Source organism: Heterodontus francisci, chromosome 22, assembly GCF_036365525.1.
Source record: "Heterodontus francisci isolate sHetFra1 chromosome 22, sHetFra1.hap1, whole genome shotgun sequence".
Taxonomy (NCBI): Eukaryota; Metazoa; Chordata; class Chondrichthyes; order Heterodontiformes; family Heterodontidae; genus Heterodontus; species Heterodontus francisci.
Genome location: NC_090392.1, coordinates 39,234,831 through 39,262,523, shown reverse-complemented (window position 1 = coordinate 39,262,523; position 27,693 = coordinate 39,234,831). Strand labels below are relative to the sequence as shown.

At 45.3% G+C, this 27,693-nt stretch overlaps 12 non-coding genes across 12 annotated transcripts; all 12 read left to right on the top strand.

Annotated features, from left to right (window-relative positions):
• The first annotated feature begins 353 nt into the window (after nucleotides 1-353).
• On the top strand, nucleotides 354-427 carry trnan-auu (transfer RNA asparagine (anticodon AUU)). The gene has a single exon. It is a non-coding gene; the product is annotated as a tRNA-Asn (tRNA).
• A 4,340-nt stretch (nucleotides 428-4,767) lies between these two features.
• On the top strand, nucleotides 4,768-4,841 carry trnan-auu (transfer RNA asparagine (anticodon AUU)). The gene has a single exon. It is a non-coding gene; the product is annotated as a tRNA-Asn (tRNA).
• A 2,146-nt stretch (nucleotides 4,842-6,987) lies between these two features.
• Nucleotides 6,988-7,061, top strand: trnan-auu (transfer RNA asparagine (anticodon AUU)). The gene has a single exon. It is a non-coding gene; the product is annotated as a tRNA-Asn (tRNA).
• A 2,135-nt stretch (nucleotides 7,062-9,196) lies between these two features.
• trnan-guu (transfer RNA asparagine (anticodon GUU)) lies at nucleotides 9,197-9,270 on the top strand. Its single transcript has one exon. It is a non-coding gene; the product is annotated as a tRNA-Asn (tRNA).
• A 2,133-nt stretch (nucleotides 9,271-11,403) lies between these two features.
• trnan-guu (transfer RNA asparagine (anticodon GUU)) lies at nucleotides 11,404-11,477 on the top strand. The gene has a single exon. It is a non-coding gene; the product is annotated as a tRNA-Asn (tRNA).
• A 2,152-nt stretch (nucleotides 11,478-13,629) lies between these two features.
• On the top strand, nucleotides 13,630-13,703 carry trnan-guu (transfer RNA asparagine (anticodon GUU)). Its single transcript has one exon. It is a non-coding gene; the product is annotated as a tRNA-Asn (tRNA).
• A 2,128-nt stretch (nucleotides 13,704-15,831) lies between these two features.
• On the top strand, nucleotides 15,832-15,905 carry trnan-guu (transfer RNA asparagine (anticodon GUU)). Its single transcript has one exon. It is a non-coding gene; the product is annotated as a tRNA-Asn (tRNA).
• A 2,128-nt stretch (nucleotides 15,906-18,033) lies between these two features.
• trnan-guu (transfer RNA asparagine (anticodon GUU)) lies at nucleotides 18,034-18,107 on the top strand. The gene has a single exon. It is a non-coding gene; the product is annotated as a tRNA-Asn (tRNA).
• Nucleotides 18,108-20,235: 2,128 nt separating this feature from the next.
• On the top strand, nucleotides 20,236-20,309 carry trnan-guu (transfer RNA asparagine (anticodon GUU)). Its single transcript has one exon. It is a non-coding gene; the product is annotated as a tRNA-Asn (tRNA).
• A 2,126-nt stretch (nucleotides 20,310-22,435) lies between these two features.
• Nucleotides 22,436-22,509, top strand: trnan-guu (transfer RNA asparagine (anticodon GUU)). The gene has a single exon. It is a non-coding gene; the product is annotated as a tRNA-Asn (tRNA).
• Nucleotides 22,510-24,644: 2,135 nt separating this feature from the next.
• trnan-guu (transfer RNA asparagine (anticodon GUU)) lies at nucleotides 24,645-24,718 on the top strand. Its single transcript has one exon. It is a non-coding gene; the product is annotated as a tRNA-Asn (tRNA).
• Nucleotides 24,719-26,845: 2,127 nt separating this feature from the next.
• On the top strand, nucleotides 26,846-26,919 carry trnan-guu (transfer RNA asparagine (anticodon GUU)). The gene has a single exon. It is a non-coding gene; the product is annotated as a tRNA-Asn (tRNA).
• Nucleotides 26,920-27,693: the final 774 nt, after the last annotated feature.

Genomic DNA, 27,693 nt, shown 5'->3' with positions numbered 1-27,693 from the left:
GGTCTGGGATAGGGTGGAACTGTGGCCTGGAGAGTTTGTCTGTCAGGGGAAAGATTTCCGCAGCAGAACAGTGTGACATTGTTAAATGAGCTCTGTTTTGTGCTTCGTACAATTGTTGAATTGCCGCAACCGTTTTGACATTGTCCCCTTGTGAAATGGTTCTCCGACTGACGGAAAAAGTGCTGGGGAGAAATTTTGATTTGTACCACCAGATGGCAGAGATAAACAGATACCATCCCGCAGCGTCGATCTGGAAAAGCTGACGACTGGCAGGATTCTCCAGCTCACACGACCTGAGACTCGAATTCATTGAAACACTGGTTTGCAGTGTCTTGCGTGAATTTGCTGTGGTCGTCTCTGTGGCGCAATTGGCAAGCGCGTTCGGCTATTAACCAAAAGATTGGTGGTTTAAGCCCACCCGGAGACGTCGGCCGTTACTGAGCGTTTCACTTAGCGCCTCTGGACGTGCTTGTTCTACTCTCTGTGTTTGCATTGATGTCTTCTTTTCCTGATTATTGAACAACGCTGCTCTGATCCATCACCTGACTGTTTCCATGCATTCATGATAAGCAATTTTCAATGAAATGAGCAAAAACCATGCACAGACGTCGAACCCATGCTAAATATATTAAGGTCGGTCGGGCTTCAAAAAAAGCAATGCAAATTCAGTCAATGGCTGCACAATCTGGGACTGTTCCACCGCTGGGATTAGGGAAAACAAGTTGAATGCGGTGGACCATTTTAATGATATTTTACCTGCATCAAATAAGTTCACTTTTATTGATGTACACTAAAAGTCCCTGGCTGACATTGTTCCAGTCCACTGCTAACAGCTGATCAAAGCAGGTGTGGAATTGCTCGTGACAGCTGAGCACCAAGCGCTGAATTTTCTTCAGTTTTCAATTCCAATTCCACACATCGTGACTCAGAATCACTGCTGTGAGAGTGGGAAATCGCTGCAAATACTCAACAGGACGGGCAACTTGTGAAAACTCTTTCAATTTTTGTTGTACAGACTTTTCTTAAACCTTCAAACTGGACCATATGGCAATATAAAGCGTGTGTGTGTGTCTGTGGCTGTGGCTGTCATGGTTCTATCGAAACTGTGAGTCTTGATGTTATGAGGGCGATGCATTGTGAGTGTGTCAGTTGTAAATCTCCTTTTATTTTGATGATATATATCAGGTTCTAAATATATAAATATTGTGCACTTGAGTATTTTGGGTGTATCAGTGTGCTCATTCTGAATAAATGTGTGTGTGTGTGTGCGTGTGTTACTTCTCAATGTATTTGTGTGTATCTGTGTTGTGTATACATTTTTCTATGTGTCAAAGCAAAGTAAGAGAGCAATAAATAAGCAGAAAGTACACATAAACTCACACAATGCCACAACACGGTTCAGAAACATGCACACAAACTCACACAGTCCGACAAAACAGTTCAGAAACCCGCAGACAAACTCACACAGTCCTAGAACACCGTTCAGAGACACATTAAACTCACAGCGTCCCACAACACGCTGCAAAGCCACACACAAACTCACACGGTCCCACAGCACGGTTCAGAGACATACACAAACTTACACAGTCCCACAACACGGTTCAGACACGTACACACAATCTCACTCAGTGCCGCCGTTCATTTAAAATACCTGTCGAGCTCGATAGATCTTAAAACCAGAGACGTTCACCATCCTGACTGCACATATCCATTCCAGTAGCGAAAGGAGGAGCACTGGCTCCGGCCAGTTCTGATATAGCACGAGGCTTGTCAATCAAGTCATGCTCCACCCAGCCCAGATTGAGTCACCTACCAGGTCGCAGTTTACTGTGTGTCAGAACCTGCCCCTCAGGTGTGGGAGATTCCAAGCTTAGTCTGTCGGTTAAAAGGGCATGGGGGCAGATTGGCCTTTTGACATGTGGCAGTATCCTCAATAAAAGCCTCTTTGCCTGGGAAACCGGGTCTAACGGTAGCTACCTGGAGACGAACCGTCAACATTGTGAGTGCAAAAGCAAACGAATGGTGGATGCTGGAAATCTGAAATGAAAAGAGAAAATGCAGGAAATGCGCAGCAACTCAGGCAGCACATCTGGAAAGACAAACAGTGTTAGACTTTCTGGTGGGTAGCCTTTCTTCACAACTGGATAAAGGTTAGAGATTGAACAGGTATAAAGCGAGTGCAGAGGCAGAGGGAAAGGCGAAGGGGCAAGGTGTGGGATAGGGTGGAACTGTGGCCTGGAGAGTTTGTCTGTCAGGGGAAAGATTTCCGCAGCAGAACAGTGTGACATTGTTAAATGAGCTCTGTTTTGTGCTTCGTACAATTGTTGAATTGCCGCAACCGTTTTGAAATTGTCCCCTTGTGAAATGGTTCTCCAACTGACGGAAAAAGTGCTGGGGAGAAATTTTGATTTGTCCCACCAGATGGCAGAGATAAACAGATACCATCCCACAGCGTCGATCTGGAAAAGCTGATGACTGGCAGGATTCTCCAGCTCACACGACCTGAGACTCGAATTCATTGAAACACTGGTTTGCAGTGTCTTGCGTGATTTTGCTGTGGTCGTCTCTGTGGCGCAATTGGCTAGCGCGTTCGGCTGTTAGCTGTCAAGTTGGTGGTTCAAGCCCACCCAAGGATGTCGGCGCTTATTGAGCGTTTCACTTAGCGCCCCTGGGCGTTTTTGTTCTACTCTCTGTTTGCATTGGTGTCTTCTTTTCCTGATTATTTAACAACGCTGCTCTGATCCATTACCTGACTGTTTCCATGCATTCATGATAAGCAATTTTCAATGAAATGAGCAAAAACCATGCACAGACGTCGAACCCATGCTAAATATATTAAGGTCGGTCGGGCTTCGAAAAAAGCAATGCAAATTCATTCAATGGCTGCACAATCTGGGACTGTTCCACCGCTGGGATTAGGGAAAACAAGTTGAATGCGGTGGACCATTTTAATGATATTTTACCTGCATCAAATAAGTTCACTTTTATTGATGTACACTAAATGTCCCTGGCTGACATTGTTCCAGTCCACTGCTAACAGCTGATCAAAGCAGGTGTGGTATTGCTCGTGACAGCTGAGCACCAAGCGCTGAATTTTCTTCAGTTTTCAAATCCAATTCCACACATCGTGGCTCAGAATCACTGCTGTGAGAGTGGGAAATCGCTGCAAATACTCAACAGGACGGGAAACTTGTGAAAACCTTTTCAATTTTTGTTGTACAGACTTTTCTTAAAACTTCAAACTGGACCATATGGCAATATAAAGCGTGTGTGTGTGTCTGTGGCTGTGGCTGTCATGGTTCTATCGAAACTGTGAGTCTGGATGTTATGAGGGCGATGCATTGTGAGTGTGTCAGTTGTAAAACTCCTTTTATTTTGGTAATATATATCAGGTTCTAAATATATAAATATTGAGCACTTGAGTATTATGGGTGTATCAGTGTGCTCATTCTGAATAAATGTGTGTGTGTGTGTGCGTGTGTTACTTCTCAATGTATTTGTGTGTATCTGTGTTGTGTATACATTTTTCTATGTGTCAAAGCAAAGTAAGAGAGCAATAAATAAGCAGAAAGTACACATAAACTCACACAATGCCACAACACGGTTCAGAAACACGCACACAAACTCACACAGTCCGACAAAACGGTTCAGAAACCCGCAGACAAACTCACACAGTCCTAGAACACTGTTCAGAGACACATTAAACTCACAGCGTCCCACAACACGCTGCAAAGCCACACACAAACTCACACGGTCCCACAGCACGGTTCAGAGACATACACAAACTTACACAGTCCCACAACACGGTTCAGACACGCACACACAATCTCACTAAGTCCCGCCGTTCATATAAAATACCTGTCGAGCACGATAGATCTTAAAACTAGAGACGTTCACCATCCTGACTGCACATATCCATTCCAGTAGCGAAAGGGGGAGCACTGGCTCCGGCCAGTTCTGATATAGCACGAGGCTTGTCAATCAAGTCATGCTCCACCCAGCCCAGATTGAGTCACCTACCAGGTCGCAGTTTACGGTGTGTCAGAACCTGCCCCTCAGGTGTGGAAGATTCCAAGCTTAGTCTGTCGGTTAAAAGGGCATGGGGGCAGATTGGCCTTTTGCCATGTGGCAGTATCCTCAATAAAAGCCTCTTTGCCTGGGAAACCGGGTCTAACGGTAGCTACCTGGAGACGAACAGTCAACATTGTGAGTGCAAAAGCAAACGAATGGCGGATGCTGGAAATCTGAAATGAAAAGAGAAAATGCAGGAAATGCGCAGCAACTCAGGCAGCATATCTGGAAAGACAAACAGTGTTAGACTTTCTGGTGGGTAGCCTTTCTTCACAACTGGATAAAGGTTAGAGATTGAACAGGTATAAAGCGAGTGCAGAGGCAGAGGGAAAGGCGAAGGGGCAAGGTCTGGGATAGGGTGGAACTGTGGCCTGGAGAGTTTGTCGGTCAGGGGAAAGATTTCCACAGCAGAACAGTGTGACATTGTTAAATGAGCTCTGTTTTGTGCTTCGTACAATTGTTGAATTGCCGCAACCGTTTTCACATTGTCCCCTTGTGAAATGGTTCTCCGACTGACGGAAAAAGTGCTGGGGAGAAATTTTGATTTGTACCACCAGATGGCAGAGATGAACAGATACCATCCCGCAGCGTCGATCTGGAAAAGCTGATGACTGGCAGGATTCCAGCTCACACGACCTGAGACTCGAATTCATTGAAACACTGGTTTGCAGTGTCTTGCGTGAATTTGCTGTGGTCGTCTCTGTTGCGCAATTGGCAAGCGCGTTCGGCTATTAACCGAAAGATTGGTGGTTTAAGCCCACCCGGAGACGTCGGCCGTTACTGAGCGTTTCACTTAGCGCCTCTGGACGTGCTTGTTCTACTCTCTGTGTTTGCATTGATGTCTTCTTTTCCTGATTATTGAACAACGCTGCTCTGATCCATCACCTGACTGTTTCCATGCATTCATGATAAGCAATTTTCAATGAAATGAGCAAAAACCATGCACAGACGTCGAACCCATGCTAAATATATTAAGGTCGGTCGGGTTTCAAAAAAAGCAATGCAAATTCAGTCAATGGCTGCACAATCTGGGACTGTTCCACCGCTGGGATTAGGGAAACAAGTTGAATGCGGTGGACCATTTTAATGATATTTTACCTGCATCAAATAAGTTCACTTTTATTGATGTACACTAAAAGTCCCTGGCTGACATTGTTCCAGTCCACTGCTAACAGCTGATCAAAGCAGGTGTGGAATTGCTCGTGACAGCTGAGCACCAAGCGCTGAATTTTCTTCAGTTTTCAAATCCAATTCCACACATCGTGAATCAGAATCACTGCTGTGAGAGTGGGAAATCGCTGCAAATACTCAACAGGACGGGCAACTTGTGAAAACTCTTTCAATTTTTGTTGTACAGACTTTTCTTAAATCTTCAAACTGGACCATATGGCAATATGAAGCGTGTGTGTGTGTCTGTGGCTGTGGCTGTCATGGTTCTATCGAAACTGTGAGTCTTGATGTTATGAGGGCGATGCATTGTGAGTGTGTCAGTTGTAAATCTCCTTTTATTTTGATAATATATATCAGGTTCTAAATATATAAATATTGTGCACTTGAGTATTATGGGTGTATCAGTGTGCTCATTCTGAATAAATGTGTGTGTGTGTGTGCGTGTGTTACTTCTCAATGTATTTGTGTGTATCTGTGTTGTGTATACATTTTTCTATGTGTCAAAGCAAAGTAAGAGAGCAATAAATAAGCAGTGAGTACACATAAACTCACACACTGCCACAACACGGTTCAGAGACACGCACACAAACTCACACAGTCCGACAAAACGGTTCAGAAACCCGCAGACCAACTCACACAGTCCCAGAACACCGTTCAGAGACACATTAAACTCACAGCGTCCCACAACACGCTGCAAAGCCACACACAAACTCACACGGTCCCACAGCACGGTTCAGAGACATACACAAACTTACACAGTCCCACAACACGGTTCAGACACGCACACACAATCTCACTCATTCCCGCCATTCATTTTAAATACCTGTCGAGCACGATAGATCTTAAAACAAGAGACGTTCACCATCCTGTCTGCACATATCCATTCCAGTAGCGAAAGGGGGAGCACTGGCTCCGGCCAGTTCTGATATCGCACGAGGCTTGTCAATCAAGTCATGCTCCACCCAGCCCAGATTGAGTCACCTACCAGGTCGCAGTTTCCTGTGTGTCAGAACCTGCCCCTCAGGTGTAGGAGATTCCAAGCTTAGTCTGTCGGTTAAAAGGGCATGGGGGCAGATTGGCCTTTTGCCATGTGGCAGTATCCTCAATAAAAGCCTCTTTGCCTGGGAAACCGGGTCTAACGGTAGCTACCTGGAGACGAACCGTCAACATTGTGAGTGCAAAAGCAAACGAATGGTGGATGCTGGAAATCTGAAATGAAAAGAGAAAATGCAGGAAATGCGCAGCAACTCAGGCAGCACATCTGGAAAGACAAACAGTGTTAGACTTTCTGGTGGGTAGCCTTTCTTCACAACTGGATAAAGGTTAGAGATTGAACAGGTATAAAGCGAGTGCAGAGGCAGAGGGAAAGGCGAAGGGGCAAGGTGTGGGATAGTGTGGAACTGTGGCCTGGAGAGTTTGTCTGTCAGGGGAAAGATTTCCGCAGCAGAACAGTGTGACATTGTTAAATGAGCTCTGTTTTGTGCTTCGTACAATTGTTGAATTGCCGCAACCGTTTTGACATTGTCCCCTTGTGAAATGGTTCTCCGACTGACGGAAAAAGTGCTGGGGAGAAATTTTGATTTGTACCACCAGATGGCAGAGATAAACAGATACCATCCCGCAGCGTCGATCTGGAAAAGCTGATGACTGGCAGGATTCTCCAGCTCACACGACCTGAGACTCGAATTCATTGAAACACTGATTTGCAGTGTCTTGCGTGATTTTGCTGTTGTCAAATCTGTGGCTGTCTCTGTGGCGCAATTGGCTAGCGTGTTTGGCTATTAACCGAAAGGTTGGTGGTTCAAGCCCACCCAGGGACGTCGGCCCTTATTGAGCGTTTCACTCAGCGCCCTTGGACGTTCTTGTTCTACTCTCAGTGTTTGCATTGGTGTCTTCTTTTCCTGATTATTTAACAACGCTGCTCTGATCCATTACCTGACTGTTTCCATGCATTCATGACAAGCAATTTTCAATGAAATGAGCAAAAACCATGCACAGACGTCGAACCCATGCTAAATATATTAAGGTCGGTCGGGCTTCGAAAAAAGCAATGCAAATTCATTCAATGGCTGCACAATCTGGGACTGTTCCACCGCTGGGATTAGGGAAAACAAGTTGAATGCGGTGGACCATTTTAATGATATTTTACCTGCATCAAATAAGTTCACTTTTATTGATGTACACTAAAAGTCCCTGGATGACATTGTTCCAGTCCACTGCTAACAGCTGATCAAAGCAGGTGTGGAATTGCTCGTGACAGCTGAGCACCAAGCGCTTAATTTTCTTCAGTTTTCAAATCCAATTCCACACATCGTGACTCAGAATCACTGCTCTGAGAGTGGGAAATCGCTGCAAATACTCAACAGGACGGGCAACTTGTGAAAACTCTTTCAATTTTTGTTGTACAGACTTTTCTTAAAACTTCAAACTGGACCATATGGCAATATAAAGTGTGTGTGTGTGTCTGTGGCTGTGGCTGTCATGGTTCTATCGAAACTGTGAGTCTTGATGTGATGAGGGCGATGCATTGTGAGTGTTTCAGTTGGAAATCTCCTTTTATTTTCATAATATATATCAGGTTCTAAATATATAAATATTGTGCACTTGAGTATTATGGGTGTATCAGTGTGCTCATTCTGAATAAATGTGTGTGTGTGTGTGCGTGTGTTACTTCTCACTGTATTTGTGTGTATCTGTGTTGTGTATACATTTTTCTATGTGTCAAAGCAAAGTAAGAGAGCAATAAATAAGCAGAAAGTACACATAAACTCACACAATGCCACAACACGGTTCAGAAACACGCACACAAACTCACACAGTCCGACAAAACGGTTCAGAAACCCGCAGATAAACTCACACAGTCCCAGAACACCGTTCAGAGACACATTAAACTCGCAGCGTCCCACAACACGCTGCAAAGCCACACACAAACTCACACGGTCCCACAACACGGTTCAGAGACATACACAAACTTACACAGTCCCACAACACGGTTCAGACACGGACACACAATCTCACTCAGTCCCGCCGTTCATTTAAAATACCTGTCGAGCACGATAGATCTTAAAACCAGAGACGTTCACCATCCTGACTGCACATATCCATTCCAGTAGCGAAAGGGGGAGCACTGGCTCCGGCCAGTTCTGATATAGCACGAGGCTTGTCAATCAAGTCATGCTCCACCCAGCCCAGATTGAATCACCTACCAGGTCGCAGTTTACTGTGTGTCAGAACCTGCCCCTCAGGTGTGGAAGATTCCAAGCTTAGTCTGTCGGTTAAAAGGGCATGGGTGCAGATTGGCCTTTTGCCATGTGGCAGTATCCTCAATAAAAGCCTCTTTGCCTGGGAAACCGGGTCTAACGGTAGCTACCTGGAGACGAACCGTCAACATTGTGAGTGCAAAAGCAAACGAACGGTGGATGCTGGAAATCTGAAATGAAAAGAGAAAATGCAGGAAATGCGCAGCAACTCAGGCAGCACATCTGGAAAGACAAACAGTGTTAGACTTTCTGGTGGGTAGCCTTTCTTCACAACTGGATAAAGGTTAGAGATTGAACAGGTATAAAGCGAGTGCAGAGGCAGAGGGAAAGGCGAAGGGGCAAGGTGTGGGATAGGGTGGAACTGTGGCCTGGAGAGTTTGTCTGTCAGGGGAAAGATTTCCGCAGCAGAACAGTGTGACATTGTTAAATGAGCTCTGTTTTGTGCTTCGTACAATTGTTGAATTGCCGCAACCGTTTTGACATTGTCCCCTTGTGAAATGGTTCTCCGACTGACGGAAAAAGTGCTGGGGAGAAATTTTGATTTGTACCACCAGATGGCAGAGATAAACAGATACCATCCCGCAGCGTCGATCTGGAAAAGCTGATGACTGGCAGGATTCTCCAGCTCACACGACCTGAGACTCGAATTCATTGAAACACTGGTTTGTAGTGTCTTGCGTGATTTCGCTGTGGTCGTCTCTGTGGCGCAATTGGCTAACGTGTTCGGCTGTTAACCGAAAGGTTGGTGGTTTAAGCCCACCCAGGGACTTCGGCCCTTATTGAGCGTTTCATTTAGCGCCCCTGGACGTGCTTGTTCTACTCTCTGTGTTTGCATTGGTGTCTTCTTTTCCTGATTATTTAACAACGCTGCTCTGATCCATTACCTGACTGTTTCCATGCATTCATGATAAGCAATTTTCAATGAAATGAGCAAACCCATGCACAGACGTCGAACCCATGCTAAATATATTAAGGTCGGTCGGGCTTCGAAAAAAGCAATGCAAATTCATTCAATGGCTGCACAATCTGGGACTGTTCCACCGCTGGGATTAGGGAAAACAAGTTGAATGCGGTGGACCATTTTAATGATATTTTACCTGCATCAAATAAGTTCACTTTTATTGCTGTACACTAAAAGTCCCTGGCTGACATTGTTCCAGTCCACTGCTAACAGCTGATCAAAGCAGGTGTGGAATTGCTCGTGACAGCTGAGCACCAAGCGCTGAATTTCCTTCAGTTTTCAAATCCAATTCCACACATCGTGACTCAGAATCACTGCTCTGAGAGTGGGAAATCGCTGCAAATACTCAACAGGACGGGCAACTTGTGAAAACTCTTTCAATTTTTGTTGTACAGACTTTTCTTAAAACTTCAAACTGGACCATATGGCAATATAAAGCGTGTGTGTGCGTCTGTGGCTGTGGCTGTCATGGTTCTATGGAAACTGTGAGTCTTGATGTGATGAGGGCGATGCATTGTGAGTGTTTCAGTTGGAAATCTCCTTTTATTTTGATAATATATATCAGGTTCTAAATATATAAATATTGTGCACTTGAGTATTATGGGTGTATCAGTGTGCTCATTCTGAATAAATGTGTGTGTGTGTGTGCGTGTGTTACTTCTCAATGTATTTGTGTGTATCTGTGTTGTGTATACATTTTTCTATGTGTTAAAGCAAAGTAAGAGAGCAATAAATAAGCAGAAAGTACACATAAACTCACACAATGCCACAACACGGTTCAGAAACACGCACACAAACTCACACAGTCCGACAAAACGGTTCAGAAACCCGCAGACAAACTCACACAGTCCTAGAACACCGTTCAGAGACACATTAAACTCACAGCGTCCCACAACACGCTGCAAAGCCACACACAAACTCACACGGTCCCACAGCACGGTTCGGAGACATACACAAACTTACACAGTCCCACAACACGGTTCAGACACGCACACACAATCTCACTCAGTCCCGCCGTTCATTTAAAATACCTGTCGAGCACGATAGATCTTAAAACCAGAGACGTTCACCATCCGGACTGCACATATCCATTCCAGTAGCGAAATGGGGAGCACTGGCTCCGGCCAGTTCTGATACGGCACGAGGCTTGTCAATCAAGTCATGCTCCACCCAGCCCAGATTGAGTCACCTACCAGGTCGCAGTTTACTGTGTGTCAGAACCTGCCCCTCAGGTGTGGGAGATTCCAAGCTTAGTCTGTCGGTTAAAAGGGCATGGGGGCCGATTGGCCTTCTCCATGTGGCAGTATCCTCAATAAAAGCCTCTTTGCCTGGGAAACCGGGTCTAACGGTAGCTACCTGGAGACGAACTGTCAACATTGTGAGTGCAAAAGCAAACGAATGGTGGATGCTGGAAATCTGAAATGAAAAGAGAAAATGCAGGAAATGCGCAGCAACTCAGGCAGCACATCTGGAAAGACAAACAGTGTTAGACTTTCTGGTGGGTAGCCTTTCTTCACAACTGGATAAAGGTTAGAGATTGAACAGGCATAAAGCGAGTGCAGAGGCAGAGGGCAAGGCGAAGGGGCAGGGTCTGGGATAGGGTGGGACTGTGGCCTGGAGAGTTTGTCTGTCAGGGGAAAGATTTCCGCAGCAGAACAGTGTGACATTGTTAAATGAGCTCTGTTTTGTGCTTCGTACAATTGTTGAATTGCCGCAACCGTTTTGACATTGTCCCCTTGTGAAATGGTTCTCCGACTGACGGAAAAAGTGCTGGGGAGAAATTTTGATTTGTACCACCAGATGGCAGAGATAAACAGATACCATCCCGCAGCGTCGATCTGGAAAAGCTGATGACTGGCAGGATTCTCCAGCTCACACGACCTGAGACTCGAATTCATTGAAACACTGGTTTGCAGTGTCTTGCGCGATTTTCCTGTGGTTGTCTCTGTGGCGCAATTGGCTAGCGCGTTCGGCTGTTAACCGAAAGGTTGGTGGTTCAAGCCCACCCAGGGACGTCGGCCCTTACTGAGCGTTTCAATTCGTGCCCTTGGACGTGCATGTTCTACTCACTGTGTTTGCATTGGTGTCTTCTTTTCCTGATTATTTAACAACGTTGCTCTGATCCACTACCTGACTCTTTCCATGCATTCATGATAAGCAATTTTCAATGAAATGAGCAAAAACCATGCACAGACGTCGAAACCATGCACAGACGGCGAACCCATGCTAAATATATTAAGGTTGGTCGGGCTTCGAAAAAAGCAATGCAAATTCATTCAATGGCTGCACAATCTGGGACTGTTCCACCGCTGGGATTAGGGAAAAAAAGTTGAATGCGGTGGACAATTTTAATGATATTTTACCTGCATCAAATAAGTTCACTTTTATTGATGTACACCAAATGTGCCTGGCTGACATTGTTCCAGTCCACTGCTGACAGCTGATCAAAGCAGGTGTGGAATTGCTCGTGACAGCTGAGCACCAAGCGCTGAATTTTCTTCAGTTTTCAAATCCAATTCCACACATCGTGACTCAGAATCACTGCTGTGAGAGTGGGAAATCGCTGCAAATGCTCAACAGGACGGGCAATTTGTGAAAACTCTTTCAATTTTTGTTGTACAGACTTTTCTTAAAACTTCAAACTGGACCATATGGCAATATAAAGCGTGTGTGTGTCTGTGGCTGTGGCTGTGATGGTTCTATCGAAACTGAGAGTCTTGATGTTATGAGGGCGATGCATTGTGAGTGTGTCAGTTGTAAATCTCCTTTTATTTTGATAATATATATCAGGTTCTAAATATATAAATATTGTGCACTTGAGTATTATGGGTGTATCAGTGTGCTCATTCTGAATAAATGTGTGTGTGTGTGTGCGTGTGTTACTTCTCAATGTATTTGTGTGTATCTGTGTTGTGTATACATTTTTCTATGTGTCAAAGCAAAGTAAGAGAGCAATAAATAAGCAGAAAGTACACATAAACTCACACAATGCCACAACACGGTTCAGAAACATGCACACAAACTCACACAGTCCGACAAAACGGTTCAGAAACCCGCAGACAAACTCACACAGTCCTCGAACACCGTTCAGAGACACATTAAACTCACACCGTCCCACAACACGCTGCAAAGCCACACACAAACTCACACGGTCCCACAGCACGGTTCAGAGACATACACAAACTGTCACAGTCCCACAACACGGTTCAGACACGCACACACAATCTCACTCAGTCCCGCCGTTCATTTAAAATACCTGTCGAGCACGATAGATCTTAAAACCAGAGACGTTCACCATCCTGACTGCACATATCCATTCCAGTAGCGAAAGGGGGAGCACTGGCTCCGGCCAGTTCTGATATAGCACGAGGCTTGTCAATCAAGTCATGCTCCACCCAGCCCAGATTGAGTCACCTACCAGGTCGCAGTTTACTGTGTGTCAGAACCTGCCCCTCAGGTGTGGGAGATTCCAAGCTTAGTCTGTCGGTTAAAACGGCATGGGGGCAGATTGGCCTTTTGCCACGTGGCATTATCCTCAATAAAAGCCTCTTTGCCTGGGAAACCGGGTCCAACGTTAGCTTCCTGGAGACGAACCGTCAACATTGTGAGTGCAAAAGCAAACGAATGGTGGATGCTGGAAATCTGAAATGAAAAGAGAAAATGCAGGAAATGCGCAGCAACTCAGGCAACACATCTGGAAAGACAAACAGTGTTAGACTTTCTGGTGGGTAGCCTTTCTTCACAACTGGATAAAGGTTAGAGATTGAACAGGTATAAAGCGAGTGCAGAGGCAGAGGGAAAGGCGAAGGGGCAAGGTCTGGGATAGGGTGGAACTGTGACCTGGAGAGTTTGTCTGTCAGGGGAAAGATTTCCGCAGCAGAACAGTGTGACATTGTTAAATGAGCTCTGTTTTGTGCTTCGTACAATTGTTGAATTGCCGCAACCGTTTTGACATTGTCCCCTTGTGAAATGGTTCTCCGACTGACGGAAAAAGTGCTGGGGAGAAATTTTGATTTGTACCACCAGATGGCAGAGATAAACAGATACCATCCCGCAGCGTCGATCTGGAAAAGCTGATGACTGGCAGGATTCTCCAGCTCACACGACCTGAGACTCGAATTCATTGAAACACTGGTTTGCAGTGTCTTGAATGATTTCGCTGTGGTCGTCTCTGTGGTGCAATTGGCTAGCGCGTTCGGCTGTTAACCGAAAGGTTGGTGGTTCAAGCCCACCCAGGGACGTCGGCCGTTATTGAGCAATTTACTTAGCGCCCCTGGACGTGCTTGTTCTACTCTCTGTGTTTGCATTGGTGTCTTCTTTCCCTGATTATTTAACAACGCTTCTCTGATCCATTACCTGACTGTTTCCATGCATTCATGATAAGCAATTTTCAATGAAATGAGCAAAAACCATGCACAGACGTCGAACCCATATATTAAGGACGGTCGGGCTTCGAAAAAAGCAATGCAAATTCATTCAATGGCTGCACAATCTGGGACTGTTCCACCGCTGGGATTAGGGAAAACAAGTTGAATGCGGTGGACCATTTTAATGATATTTTACCTGCATCAAATAAGTTCACTTTTATTGATGTACACTAAAAGTCCCTGGCTGACATTGTTCCAGTCCACTGCTGACAGCTGATCAAAGCAGGTGTGGAATTGCTCGTGACAGCTGAGCACCAAGCGCTGAATTTTCTTCAGTTTTCAAATCCAATTCCACACATCGTGACTCAGAATCACTGCTGTGAGAGTGGGAAATCGCTGCAAATACTCAACAGGACGGGCAACTTGTGAAAACTCTTTCAATTTTTGTTGTGCAGACTTTTCTTAAAACTTCAAACTGGACCATATGGCAATATAAAGCGTGTGTGTGTGTCTGTGGCTGTGGCTGTGATGGTTCTATCGAAACTGAGAGTCTTGATGTTTTGAGGGCGATGCATTGTGAGTGTGTCAGTTGTAAATCTCCTTTTATTTTGATAATATATATCAGGTTCTAAATATATAAATATTGTGCACTTGAGTATGATGGGTGTATCTTTGTGCTCATTCTGAATAAATGTGTGTGTGTGTGTGCGTGTGTTACTTCTCAATGTATTTGTGTGTATCTGTGTTGTGTATACATTTTTCTATGTGTCAAAGCAAAGTAAGAGAGCAATAAATAAGCAGAAAGTACACATAAACTCACACAATGCCACAACACGGTTCAGAAACAAGCACACAAACTCACACAGTCCGACAAAACGGTTCAGAAACCCGCAGACAAACTCACACAGTCCTAGAACACCGTTCAGAGACACATTAAACTCACACCGTCCCACAACACGCTGCAAAGCCACACACAAACTCACACGGTCCCACAGCACGGTTCAGAGACATACACAAACTTACACAGTCCCACAACACGGTTCAGACACGCACACACAATCTCACTCAGTCCCGCCGTTCATTTAAAATACCTGTCGAGCACGATAGATCTTAAAACCAGAGACGTTCACCATCCTGACTGCACATATCCATTCCAGTAGCGAAAGGAGGAGCACTGGCTCCGGCCAGTTCTGATATAGCACGAGGCTTGTCAATCAAGTCATGCTCCACCCAGCCCAGATTGAGTCACCTACCAGGTCGCAGTTTACTGTGCGTCAGAACCTGCCCCTCAGGTGTGGGAGATTCCAAGCTTAGTCTGTCGGTTAAAAGGGCATGGGGGCAGATTGGCCTTTTGCCATGTGGCAGTATCATCAATAAAAGCCTCTTTGCCTGGGAAACCGGGTCTAACGGTAGCTACCTGGAGACGAACCGTCAACATTGTGAGTGCAAAAGCAAACGAATGGTGGATGCTGGAAATCTGAAATGAAAAGAGAAAATGCAGGAAATGCGCAGCAACTCAGGCAGCACATCTGGAAAGACAAACAGTGTTAGACTTTCTGGTGGGTAGCCTTTCTTCACAACTGGATAAAGGTTAGAGATTGAACAGGTATAAAGCGAGTGCAGAGGCAGAGGGAAAGGCGAAGGGGCAAGGTGTGGGATAGGGTGGGACTGTGGCCTGGAGAGTTTGTCTGTCAGGGGAAAGATTTCCGCAGCAGAACAGTGTGACATTGTTAAATGAGCTCTGTTTTGTGCTTCGTACAATTGTTGAATTGCCGCAACCGTTTTGACATTGTCCCCTTGTGAAATGGTTCTCCGACTGACGGAAAAAGTGCTGGGGAGAAATTTTGATTTGTACCACCAGATGGCAGAGATAAACAGATACCATCCCGCAGCGTCGATCTGGAAAAGCTGATGACTGGCAGGATTCTCCAGCTCACACGACCTGAGACGCGAATTCATTGAAACACTGGTTTGCAGTGTCTTGGCCGATTTTGCTGTGGTTGTCTCTGTGGCGCAATTGGCTAGCGCATTTGGTTGTTAATCGAAAGGTTGGTGGTTCAAGCCCACCCAGAGACGTCGGCCCTTATTGCGCGTTTTCCTTAGCGCCCCTGGACGTGCTTGTTCTACTCTCTGTGTTTGCATTGGTGTCTTCTTTTCCTGATTATTTAACAACGCTGCTCTGATCCATTACCTGACTGTTTCCATGCATTCATGATAAGCAATTTTCAATGAAATGAGCAAAAACCATGCACAGACGTCGAACCCATATATGAAGGACGGTCGGGCTTCGAAAAAAGCAATGCAAATTCATTCAATGGCTGCACAATCTGGGACTGTTCCACCGCTGGGATTAGGGAAAACAAGTTGAATGCGGTGGACCATTTTAATGATATTTTACCTGCATCAAATAAGTTCACTTTTATTGATGTACACTAAAAGTCCCTGGCTGACATTGTTCCAGTCCACTGCTGACAGCTGATCAAAGCAGGTGTGGAATTGCTCGTGACAGCTGAGCACCAAGCGCTGAATTTTCTTCAGTTTTCAAATCCAATTCCACACATCGTGACTCAGAATCACTGCTGTGAGAGTGGGAAATCGCTGCAAATACTCAACAGGACGGGCAACTTGTGAAAACTCTTTCAATTTTTGTTGTGCAGACTTTTCTTAAAACTTCAAACTGGACCATATGGCAATATAAAGCGTGTGTGTGTGTCTGTGGCTGTGGCTGTGATGGTTCTATCGAAACTGAGAGTCTTGATGTTATGAGGGCGATGCATTGTGAGTGTGTCAGTTGTAAATCTCCTTTTATTTTGATAATATATATCAGGTTCTAAATACATAAATATTGTGCACTTGAGTATTATGGGTGTATCAGTGTGCTCATTCTGAATAAATGTGTGTGTGTGTGTGCGTGTGTTACTTCTCAATGTATTTGTGTGTATCTGTGTTGTGTATACATTTTTCTATGTGTCAAAGCAAAGTAAGAGAGCAATAAATAAGCAGAAAGTACACATAAACTCACACAATGCCACAACACGGTTCAGAAACAAGCACACAAACTCACACAGTCCGACAAAACGGTTCAGAAACCCGCAGACAAACTCAGACAGTCCTAGAACACCGTTCAGAGACACATTAAACTCACACCGTCCCACAACACGCTGCAAAGCCACACACAAACTCACACGGTCCCACAGCACGGTTCAGAGACATACACAAACTTACACAGTCCCGCAACACGGTTCAGACACGCACACACAATCTCACTCAGTCCCGCCGTTCATTTAAAATACCTGTCGAGCACGATAGATCTTAAAACCAGAGACGTTCACCATCCTGACTGCACATATCCATTCCAGTAGCGAAAGGAGGATCACTGGCTCCGGCCAGTTCTGATATAGCACGAGGCTTGTCAATCAAGTCATGCTCCACCCAGCCCAGATTGAGTCACCTACCAGGTCGCAGTTTACTGTGTGTCAGAACCTGCCCCTCAGGTGTGGGAGATTCCAAGCTTAGTCTGTCGGTTAAAAGGGCATGGGGGCAGATTGGCCTTTTGCCATGTGGCAGTATCATCAATAAAAGCCTCTTTGCCTGGGAAACCGGGTCGAACGGTAGCTACCTGGAGACGAACCGTCAACATTGTGAGTGCAAAGGCAAACGAATGGTGGATGCTGGAAATCTGAAATGAAAAGAGAAAATGCAGGAAATGCGCAGCAACTCAGGCAGCACATCTGGAAAGACAAACAGTGTTAGACTTTCTGGTGGGTAGCCTTTCTTCACAACTGGATAAAGGTTAGAGATTGAACAGGTATAAAGCGAGTGCAGAGGCAGAGGGAAAGGCGAAGGGGCAAGGTGTGGGATAGGGTGGAACTGTGGCCTGGAGAGTTTGTCTGTCAGGGGAAAGATTTCCGCAGCAGAACAGTGTGACATTGTTAAATGAGCTCTGTTTTGTGCTTCGTACAATTGTTGAATTGCCGCAACCGTTTTGACATTGTCCCCTTGTGAAATGGTTCTCCGACTGACGGAAAAAGTGCTGGGGAGAAATTTTGATTTGTACCACCAGATGGCAGAGATAAACAGATACCATCCCGCAGCGTCGATCTGGAAAAGCTGATGACTGGCAGGACTCTCCAGCTCACACGACCTGAGACGCGAATTCATTGAAACACTGGTTTGCAGTGTCTTGGGCGATTTTGCTGTTGTCGTGTCTGTGGCGCAATTGGCTAGCGCGTTCGGCTGTTAACCGAAAGGTTGGTGGTTCAAGCCCACCCAGAGACGTCGGCCATTATTGAGCGTTTTCCTTAGCGCCCCTGGACATGCTTGTTCTACTCTCTGTGTTTGCATTGGTGTCTTCTTTTCCTGATTATTTAACAACGCTGCTCTGATCCATTACCTGACTGTTTCCATGCATTCATGATAAGCAATTTTCAATGAAATGAGCAAAAACCATGCACAGACGTCGAACCCATATATTAAGGACGGTCGGGCTTCGAAAAAAGCAATGCAAATTCATTCAATGGCTGCACAATCTGGGACTGTTCCACCGCTGGGATTAGGGAAAACAAGTTGAATGCGGTGGACCATTTTAATGATATTTTACCTGCATCAAATAAGTTCACTTTTATTGATGTACACTAAAAGTCCCTGGCTGACATTGTTCAAGTCCACTGCTGACAGCTGATCAAAGCAGGTGTGGAATTGCTCGTGACAGCTGAGCACCAAGCGCTGAATTTTCTTCAGTTTTCAAATCCAATTCCACACATCGTGACTCAGAATCACTGCTGTGAGAGTGGGAACTCGCTGCAAATACTCAACAGGACGGGCAACTTGTGAAAACTCTTTCAATTTTTGTTGTACAGACTTTTCTTAAAACTTCAAACTGGACCATATGGCAATATAAAGCGTGTGTGTGTGTCTGTGGCTGTGGCTGTGATGGTTCTATCGAAACTGAGAGTCTTGATGTTATGAGGGCGATGCATTGTGAGTGTGTCAGTTGTAAATCTCCTTTTATTTTGATAATATATATCAGGTTCTAAATATATAAATATTGTGCACTTGAGTATTATGGCTGTATCAGTGTGCTCATTCTGAATAAATGTGTGTGTGTGTGTGCGTGTGTTACTTCTCAATGTATTTGTGTGTATCTGTGTTGTGTATACATTTTTCTATGTGTCAAAGCAAAGTAAGAGAGCAATAAATAAGCAGAAAGTACACATAAACTCACACAATGCCACAACACGGTTCAGAAACAAGCACACAAACTCACACAGTCCGACAAAACGGTTCAGAGACCCGCAGACAAACTCACACAGTCCTAGAACACCGTTCAGAGACACATTAAACTCACACCGTCCCACAACACGCTGCAAAGCCACACACAAACTCACACGGTCCCACAGCACGGTTCAGAGACATACACAAACTTACACAGTCCCACAACACGGTTCAGACACGCACACACAATCTCACTCAGTCCCGCCGTTCATTTAAAATACCTGTCGAGCACGATAGATCTTAAAACCAGAGACGTTCACCATCCTGACTGCACATATCCATTCCAGTCGCGAAAGGAGGAGCACTGGCTCCGGCCAGTTCTGATATAGCACGAGGCTTGTCAATCAAGTCATGCTCCACCCAGCCCAGATTGAGTCACCTACCAGGTCGCAGTTTACTGTGTGTCAGAACCTGCCCCTCAGGTGTGGGAGATTCCAAGCTTAGTCTGTCGGTTCAAAGGGCATGGGGGCAGATTGGCCTTTTGCCATGTGGCAGTATCCTCAATAAAAGCCTCTTTGCCTGGGAAACCGGGTCTAACGGTAGCGACCTGGAGACGAACCGTCAACATTGTGAGTGCAAAAGCAAACGAATGGTGGATGCTGGAAATCTGAAATGAAAAGAGAAGATGCAGGAAATGTGCAGCAACTCAGGCAGCACATCGGGAAAGAAAAACAGTGTGAGACTTTCTGGTGGGTAGCCTTTCTTCACAACTGGATAAAGGTTAGAGATTGAACAGGCATAAAGCGAGTGCAGAGGCAGAGGGAAAGGCGAAGGGGCAATGTGTGGGATAGGGTGGAACTGTGGCCTGGAGCGTTTGTCTGTCAGGGGAAAGATTTCCGCAGCAGAACAGTGTGACATTGTTAAATGAGCTCTGTTTTGTGCTTCGTACAATTGTTGAATTGCCGCAACCGTTTTGACATTGTCCCCTTGTGAAATGGTTCTCCGACTGACGGAAAAAGTGCTGGGGGGAAATTTTGATTTGTACCACCAGATGGCAGAGATAAACAGATACCATCCCGCAGCGTCGATCTGGAAAAGCTGATGACTGGCAGGATTCTCCAGCTCACACGACCTGAGACTCGAATTCATTGAAACACTGGTTTGCAGTGTCTTGCGTGAGTGTGCTGTGGTAGTCTCTGTGGTGCAATTGGCTAGCGCGTTCGGCTGTTAACCGAAAAGTTGGTGGTTCAAGCCCACCCAGGGACGTTGGCCCTTATTGGGCGTTTCACTTAGCGCCCTTGGACGTGCTTGTTCTGCTCTCTGTGTTTGCATTGGTGTCTTCTTTTCCTGATTATTTAACAACGCTGCTCTGATCCATTACCTGACTGTTTCCATGCATTCATGATAAGCAATTTTCAATGAAATGAGCAAAAACCATGCACAGACGTCGAACCCATATATTAAGGTCGGTCGGGCTTCGAAAAAAGCAATGCAAATTCATTCAATGGCTGCACAATCTGGGACTGTTCCACCGCTGGGATTAGGGAAAACAAGTTGAATGCGGTGGACCATTTTAATGATATTTTACCTGCATCAAATAAGTTCACTTTTATTGATGTACACTAAAAGTCCCTGGCTGACATTGTTCCAGTCCACTGCTGACAGCTGATCAAAGCAGGTGTGGAATTGCTCGTGACAGCTGAGCACCAAGCGCTGAACTTTCTTCAGTTTTCAAATCCAATTCCACACATCGTGACTCAGAATCACTGCTGTGAGAGTGGGAAATCGCTGCAAATACTCAACAGGACGGGAAACTTGTGAAAACTCTTTCAATTTTTGTTGTACAGACTTTTCTTAATACTTCAAACTGGACCATATGGCAATATAAAGCGTGTGTGTGTGTCTGTGGCTGTGGCTGTGATGGTTCTATCGAAACTGAGAGTCTTGATGTTATGAGGGCGATGCATTGTGAGTGTGTCAGTTGTAAATCTCCTTTTATTTTGATAATATATATCAGGTTCTAAATATATAAATATTGTGCACTTGAGTATTATGGGTGTATCAGTGTGCTCATTCTGAATAAATGTGTGTGTGTGTGCGTGTGTTACTTCTCAATGTATTTGTGTGTATCTGTGTTGTGTACACATTTTTCTATGTGTCAAAGCAAAGTAAGAGAGCAATAAATAAGCAGAAAGTACATATAAACTCACACAATTCCACAACACGGTTCAGAAACATGCACACAAACTCACACAGTCCGACAAAACGGTTCAGAAACCCGCAGACAAACTCACACAGTCCTAGAACACCGTTCAGAGACACATTAAACTCACAGCGTCCCACAACACGCTGCAAAGCCACACACAAACTCACACGGTCCCACAGCACGGTTCAGAGACATACACAAACTTACACAGTCCCACAACACGGTTCAGACACGCACACACAATCTCACTCAGTCCCGCCGTTCATTTAAAATACCTGTCGAGAACGATAGATCTTAAAACCAGAGACGTTCACCATCCTGACTGCACATATCCATTCCAGTAGCGAAAGGGGGAGCACTGGCTCCGGCCAGTTCTGATATAGCACGAGGCTTGTCAATCAAGTCATGCTCCACCCAGCCCAGATTGAGTCACCTACCAGGTCGCAGTTTACTGTGTGTCAGAACCTGCCCCTCAGGTGTGGGAGATTCCAAGCTTAGTCTGTCGGTTAAAAGGGCATGGGGGCAGATTGGCCTTTTGCCATGTGGCAGTATCCTCAAAAAAAGCCTCTTTGCCTGGGAAACCGGGTCTAACGGTAGCTACCTGGAGACGAACCGTCAACATTGTGAGTGCAAAAGCAAACGAATGGTGGATGCTGGAAATCTGAAATGAAAAGAGAAAATGCAGGAAATGCGCAGCAACTCAGGCAGCACATCTGGAAAGACAAACAGTGTTCGCATTTCTGGTGGGTAGCCTTTCTTCACAACTGGATAAAGGTTAGAGATTGAACAGGTATAAAGCGAGTGCAGAGGCAGAGGGAAAGGCGAAGGGGCAAGGTGTGGGATAGGGTGGAACTGTGGCCTGGAGAGTTTGTCTGTCAGGGGAAAGATTTCCGCAGCAGAACAGTGTGACATTGTTAAATGAGCTCTGTTTTGTGCTTCGTACAATTGTTGAATTGCCGCAACCGTTTTGACATTGTCCCCTTGTGAAATGGTTCTCCGACTGACGGAAAAAGTGCTGGGGAGAAATTTTGATTTGTACCACCAGATGGCAGAGATAAACAGATACCATCCCGCAGCGTCGATCTGGAAAAGCTGATGACTGGCAGGATTCTCCAGCTCACACGACCTGAGACTCGAATTCATTGAAACACTGGTTTGCAGTGTCTTGCGTGATTTTGCTGTGGTCGTCTCTGTGGCGCAATAGGCTAGCGCGTTCGGCTGTTAACCGAAAGGTTGGTGGTTCAAGCCCACCCAGTGACGTCGGCCCTTATTGAGCGTTTCACTAAGCGCCCCTGGACGTGCTTGTTCTACTCTCTGTGTTTGCATTGGTGTCTTCTTTTCCTGATTATTTAACAACGCTGCTCTGATCCATTACCTGACTGTTTCCATGCATTCATGATAAGCAATTTTCAATGAAATGAGCAAAAACCATGCACAGACGTCGAACCCATGCTAAATATATTAAGGTCGGTCGGGCTTCGAAAAAAGCAATGCAAATTCATTCAATGGCTGCACAATCTAGGACTGTTCCACCGCTGGGATTAGGGAAAACAAGTTGAATGCGGTGGACCATTGTAATGATATTTTACCTGCATCAAATAAGTTCACTTTTATTGATGTACACTAAAAGTCCCTGGCTGACATTGTTCCAGTCCACTGCTGACAGCTGATCAAAGCAGGTGTGGAATTGCTCGTGACAGCTGAGCACCAGGCACTGAATTGTCTTCAGTTTTCAAATCCAATTCCACACATCGTGACTCAGAATCACTGCTGTGAGGGTGGGAAATCGCTGCAAATACTCAACAGGACGGGCAACTTGTGAAAACTCTTTCAATTTTTGTTGTACAGACTTTTCTTAAAACTTCAAACTGGACCAGATGGCAATATAAAGCGTGTGTGTGTGTCTGTGGCTGTGGCTGTGATGGTTCTATCGAAACTGAGAGTCTTGATGTTATGAGGGCGATGCATTGTGAGTGTGTCAGTTGTAAATCTCCTTTTATTTTGATAATATATATCAGGTTCTAAATATATAAATATTGTGCACTTGAGTATTATGGGTGTATCAGTGTGCTCATTCTGAATAAATGTGTGTGTGTGTGTGCGTGTGTTACTTCTCAATGTATTTGCGTGTATCTGTGTTGTGTATACATTTTTCTATGTGTCAAAGCAAAGTAAGAGAGAAATAAATAAGCAGAAAGTACACATAAACTCACACAATGCCACAACACGGTTCAGAAACATGCACACAAACTCACACAGTCCGACAAAACGGTTCAGAAACCCGCAGACAAACTCACACAGTCCTAGAACACCGTTCAGAGACACATTAAACTCACAGCGTCCCACAACACGCTGCAAAGCCACACACAAACTCACACGGTCCCACAGCACGGTTCAGAGACATACACAAACTTACACAGTCCCACAACACGGTTCAGACACGCACACACAATCTCACTCAGTCCCGCCGTTCATTTAAAATACCTGTCGAGCACGATAGATCTTAAAACCAGAGACGTTCACCATCCTGACTGCACATATCCATTCCAGTTGCGAAAGGCGGAGCACTGGCTCCGGCCAGTTCTGATATTGCACGAGGCTTGTCAATCAAGTCATGCTCCACCCAGCCCAGATTGAGTCACCTACCAGGTCGCAGTTTACTGAGTGTCAGAACCTGCCCCTCAGGTGTGGGAGATTCCAAGCTTAGTCTGTCGGTTAAAAGGGCATGGGGGCAGATTGGCTTTTTGCCATGTGGCAGTATCCTCAATAAAAGCCTCTTTGCCTGGGAAACCGGGTCTAACGGTAGCGACCTGGAGACGAACCGTCAACATTGTGAGTGCAAAAGCAAACGAATGGTGGATGCTGGAGATCTGAAATGAAAAGAGAAGATGCAGGAAATGCGCAGCAACTCAGGCATCACATCTGGAAAGACAAACAGTGTTAGACTTTCTGGTGGGTAGCCTTTCTTCACAACTGGATAAAGGTTAGAGATTGAACAGGCATAAAGCGAGTGCAGAGGCAGAGGGAAAGGCGAAGGGGCAAGGTCTGGGATAGGGTGGAACTGTGGCCTGGAGAGTTTGTCTGTCAGGGGAAAGATTTCCGCAGCAGAACAGTGTGACATTGTTAAATGAGCTCTGTTTTGTGCTTCGTACAATTGTTGAATTGCCGCAACCGTTTTGACATTGTCCCCTTGTGAAATGGTTCTCCGACTGACGGAAAAAGTGCTGGGGAGAAACTTTGATTTGTACCACCAGATGGCAGAGATAAACAGATACCATCCCGCAGCGTCGATCTGGAAAAGCTGATGACTGGCAGGATTCTCCAGCTCACACGACCTGAGACTCGAATTCATTGAAACACTGGTTTGCAGTGTCTTGTGTGATTTTGCTGTGGTCGTCTCTGTGGCGCAATTGGCTAGCGCGTTCGGCTGTTAACCGAAAGGTTGGTGGTTCAAGCCCACCCAGGGACGTCGGCCATTATTGAGCATTTTACTTCGCGCACCTGGACGTGCTTGTTCTACTCTCTGTGTTTGCATTGGTGTCTTCTTTTCCTGATTATTTAACAACGCTGCTCTGATCCATTACCTGACTGTTTCCATGCATTCATGATAAGCAATTTTCAATGAAATGAGCAAAACCCATGCACAGACGTCGAACCCAGATATTCAGGACGGTCGGGCTTCGAAAAAAGCAATGCAAATTCATTCAATGGCTGCACAATCTGGGACTGTTCCACCGCTGGGATTAGGGAAAACAAGTTGAATGCGGTGGCCCATTTTAATGATATTTTACCTGCATCAAATAAGTTCACTTTTATTGATGTACACTAAATGTCCCTGGCTGACATTGTTCCAGTCCACTGCTAACAGCTGATCAAAGCAGGTGTGGAATTGCTCGTGACAGCTGAGCACCAAGCGCTGAATTTTCTTCAGTTTTCAAATCCAATTCCACACATCGTGACTCAGAATCACTGCTGTGAGGGTGGGAAATCGCTGCAAATACTCAACAGGACGGGCAAATTGTGAAAACTCTTTCAATTTTTGTTGTACAGACTTTTCTTAAAACTTCAAACTGGACCAGATGGCAATATAAAGCGTGTGTGTGTGTCTGTGGCTGTGGCTGTGATGGTTCTATCGAAACTGAGAGTCTTGATGTTATGAGGGCGATGCATTGTGAGTGTGTCAGTTGTAAATCTCCTTTTATTTTGATAATATATATCAGGTTCTAAATATATAAATATTGTGCACTTGAGTATTATGGGTGTATCAGTGTGCTCATTCTGAATAAATGTGTGTGTGTGTGTGCGTGTGTTACTTCTCAATGTATTTGTGTGTATCTGTGTTGTGTATGCATTTTTCTATGTGTCAAAGCAAAGTAAGAGAGAAATAAATAAGCAGAAAGTACACATAAACTCACACAATGCCACAACACGGTTCAGAAACATGCACACAAACTCACACAGTCCGACAAAACGGTTCAGAAACCCGCATACAAACTCACACAGTCCTAGAACACCGTTCAGAGACACATTAAACTCACAGCGTCCCACAACACGCTGCAAAGCCACACACAAACTCACACGGTCCCACACACGGTTCAGAGACATACACAAACTTACACAGTCCCACAACACGGTTCAGACAAGCACACACAATCTCACTCAGTCCCGCCGTTCATTTAAAATACCTGTCGAGCACGATAGATCTTAAAACCAGTGACGTTCACCATCCTGACTGCACATATCCATTCCAGTTGCGAAAGGCGGAGCACTGGCTCCGGCCAGTTCTGATATAGCACGAGGCTTGTCAATCAAGTCATGCTCCACCCAGCCCAGATTGAGTCACCTACCAGGTCGCAGTTTACTGTGTGTCAGAACCTGCCCCTCAGGTGTGGGAGATTCCAAGCTTAGTCTGTCGGTTAAAAGGGCATGGGGGCAGATTGGCTTTTTGCCATGTGGCAGTATCCGCAATAAAAGCCTCTTTGCCTGGGAAACCGGGTCTAACGGTAGCGACCTGGAGACGAACCGTCAACATTGTGAGTGCAAAAGCAAACGAATGGTGGATGCTGGAAATCTGAAATGAAAAGAGAAAATGCAGGAAATGCGCAGCAACTCAGGCAGCACATCTGGAAAGACAAGCAGTGTTCGACTTTCTGATGGGTAGCCTTTCTTCACAACTGGATAAAGGTTAGAGATTGAACAGGTATAAAGCGAGTGCAGAGGCAGAGGGAAAGGCGAAGGGGCAAGGTGTGGGATAGGGTGGAACTGTGGCCTGGAGAGTTTGTCTGTCAGGGGAAAGATTTCCGCAGCAGAACAGTGTGACATTGTTAAATGAGCTCTGTTTTGTGCTTCGTACAATTGTTGAATTGCCGCAACCGTTTTGACATTGTCCCCTTGTGAAATGGTTCTCCGACTGACGGAAAAAGTGCTGGGGAGAAATTTTGATTTGTACCACCAGATGGCAGAGATAAACAGATACCATCCCGCAGCGTCGATCTGGAAAAGCTGATGACTGGCAGGATTCTCCAGCTCACACGACCTGAGAATCTAATTCATTGAAACACTGGTTTGCAGTGTCTTGCGTGTTTTTGCTGTGGTCGTCTCTGTGGCGCAATAGGCTAGCGCGTTCGGTTGTTAACCGAAAGGTTGGTGGTTCAAGCCCACCCAGTGACGTCGGCCCTTATTGAGCGTTTCACTAAGCGCCCTTGGACGTGCTTGTTCTACTCTCTGTGTTTGCATTGGTGTCTTCTTTTCCTGATTATTTAACAACGCTGCTCTGATCCATTACCTGACTGTTTCCATGCATTCATGATAAGCAATTTTCAATGAAATGAGCAAAAACCATGCACAGACGTCGAACCCATGCTAAATATATTAAGGTCGGTCGGGCTTCGAAAAAAGCAATGCAAATTCATTCAATGGCTGCACAATCTGGGACTGTTCCACCGCTGGGATTAGGGAAAACAAGTTGAATGCGGTGGCCCATTTTAATGATATTTTACCTGCATCAAATAAGTTCACTTTTATTGATGTACACTAAAAGTCCCTGGCTGACATTGTTCCAGTCCACTGCTGACAGCTGATCAAAGCAGGTGTGGAATTGCTCGTGACAGCTGAGCACCAAGCGCTGAATTTTCTTCAGTTTTCAAATCCAATTCCACACATCGTGACTCAGAATCACTGCTGTGAGGGTGGGAAATCGCTGCAAATACTCAACAGGACGGGCAACTTGTGAAAACTCTTTCAGTTTTTGTTGTACAGACTTTTCTTAAAACTTCAAACTGGACCAGATGGCAATATAAAGCGTGTGTGTGTGTCTGTGGCTGTGGCTGTGATGGTTCTATCGAAACTGAGAGTCTTGATGTTATGAGGGCGATGCATTGTGAGTGTGTCAGTTGTAAATCTCCTTTTATTTTGATAATATATATCAGGTTCTAAATATATAAA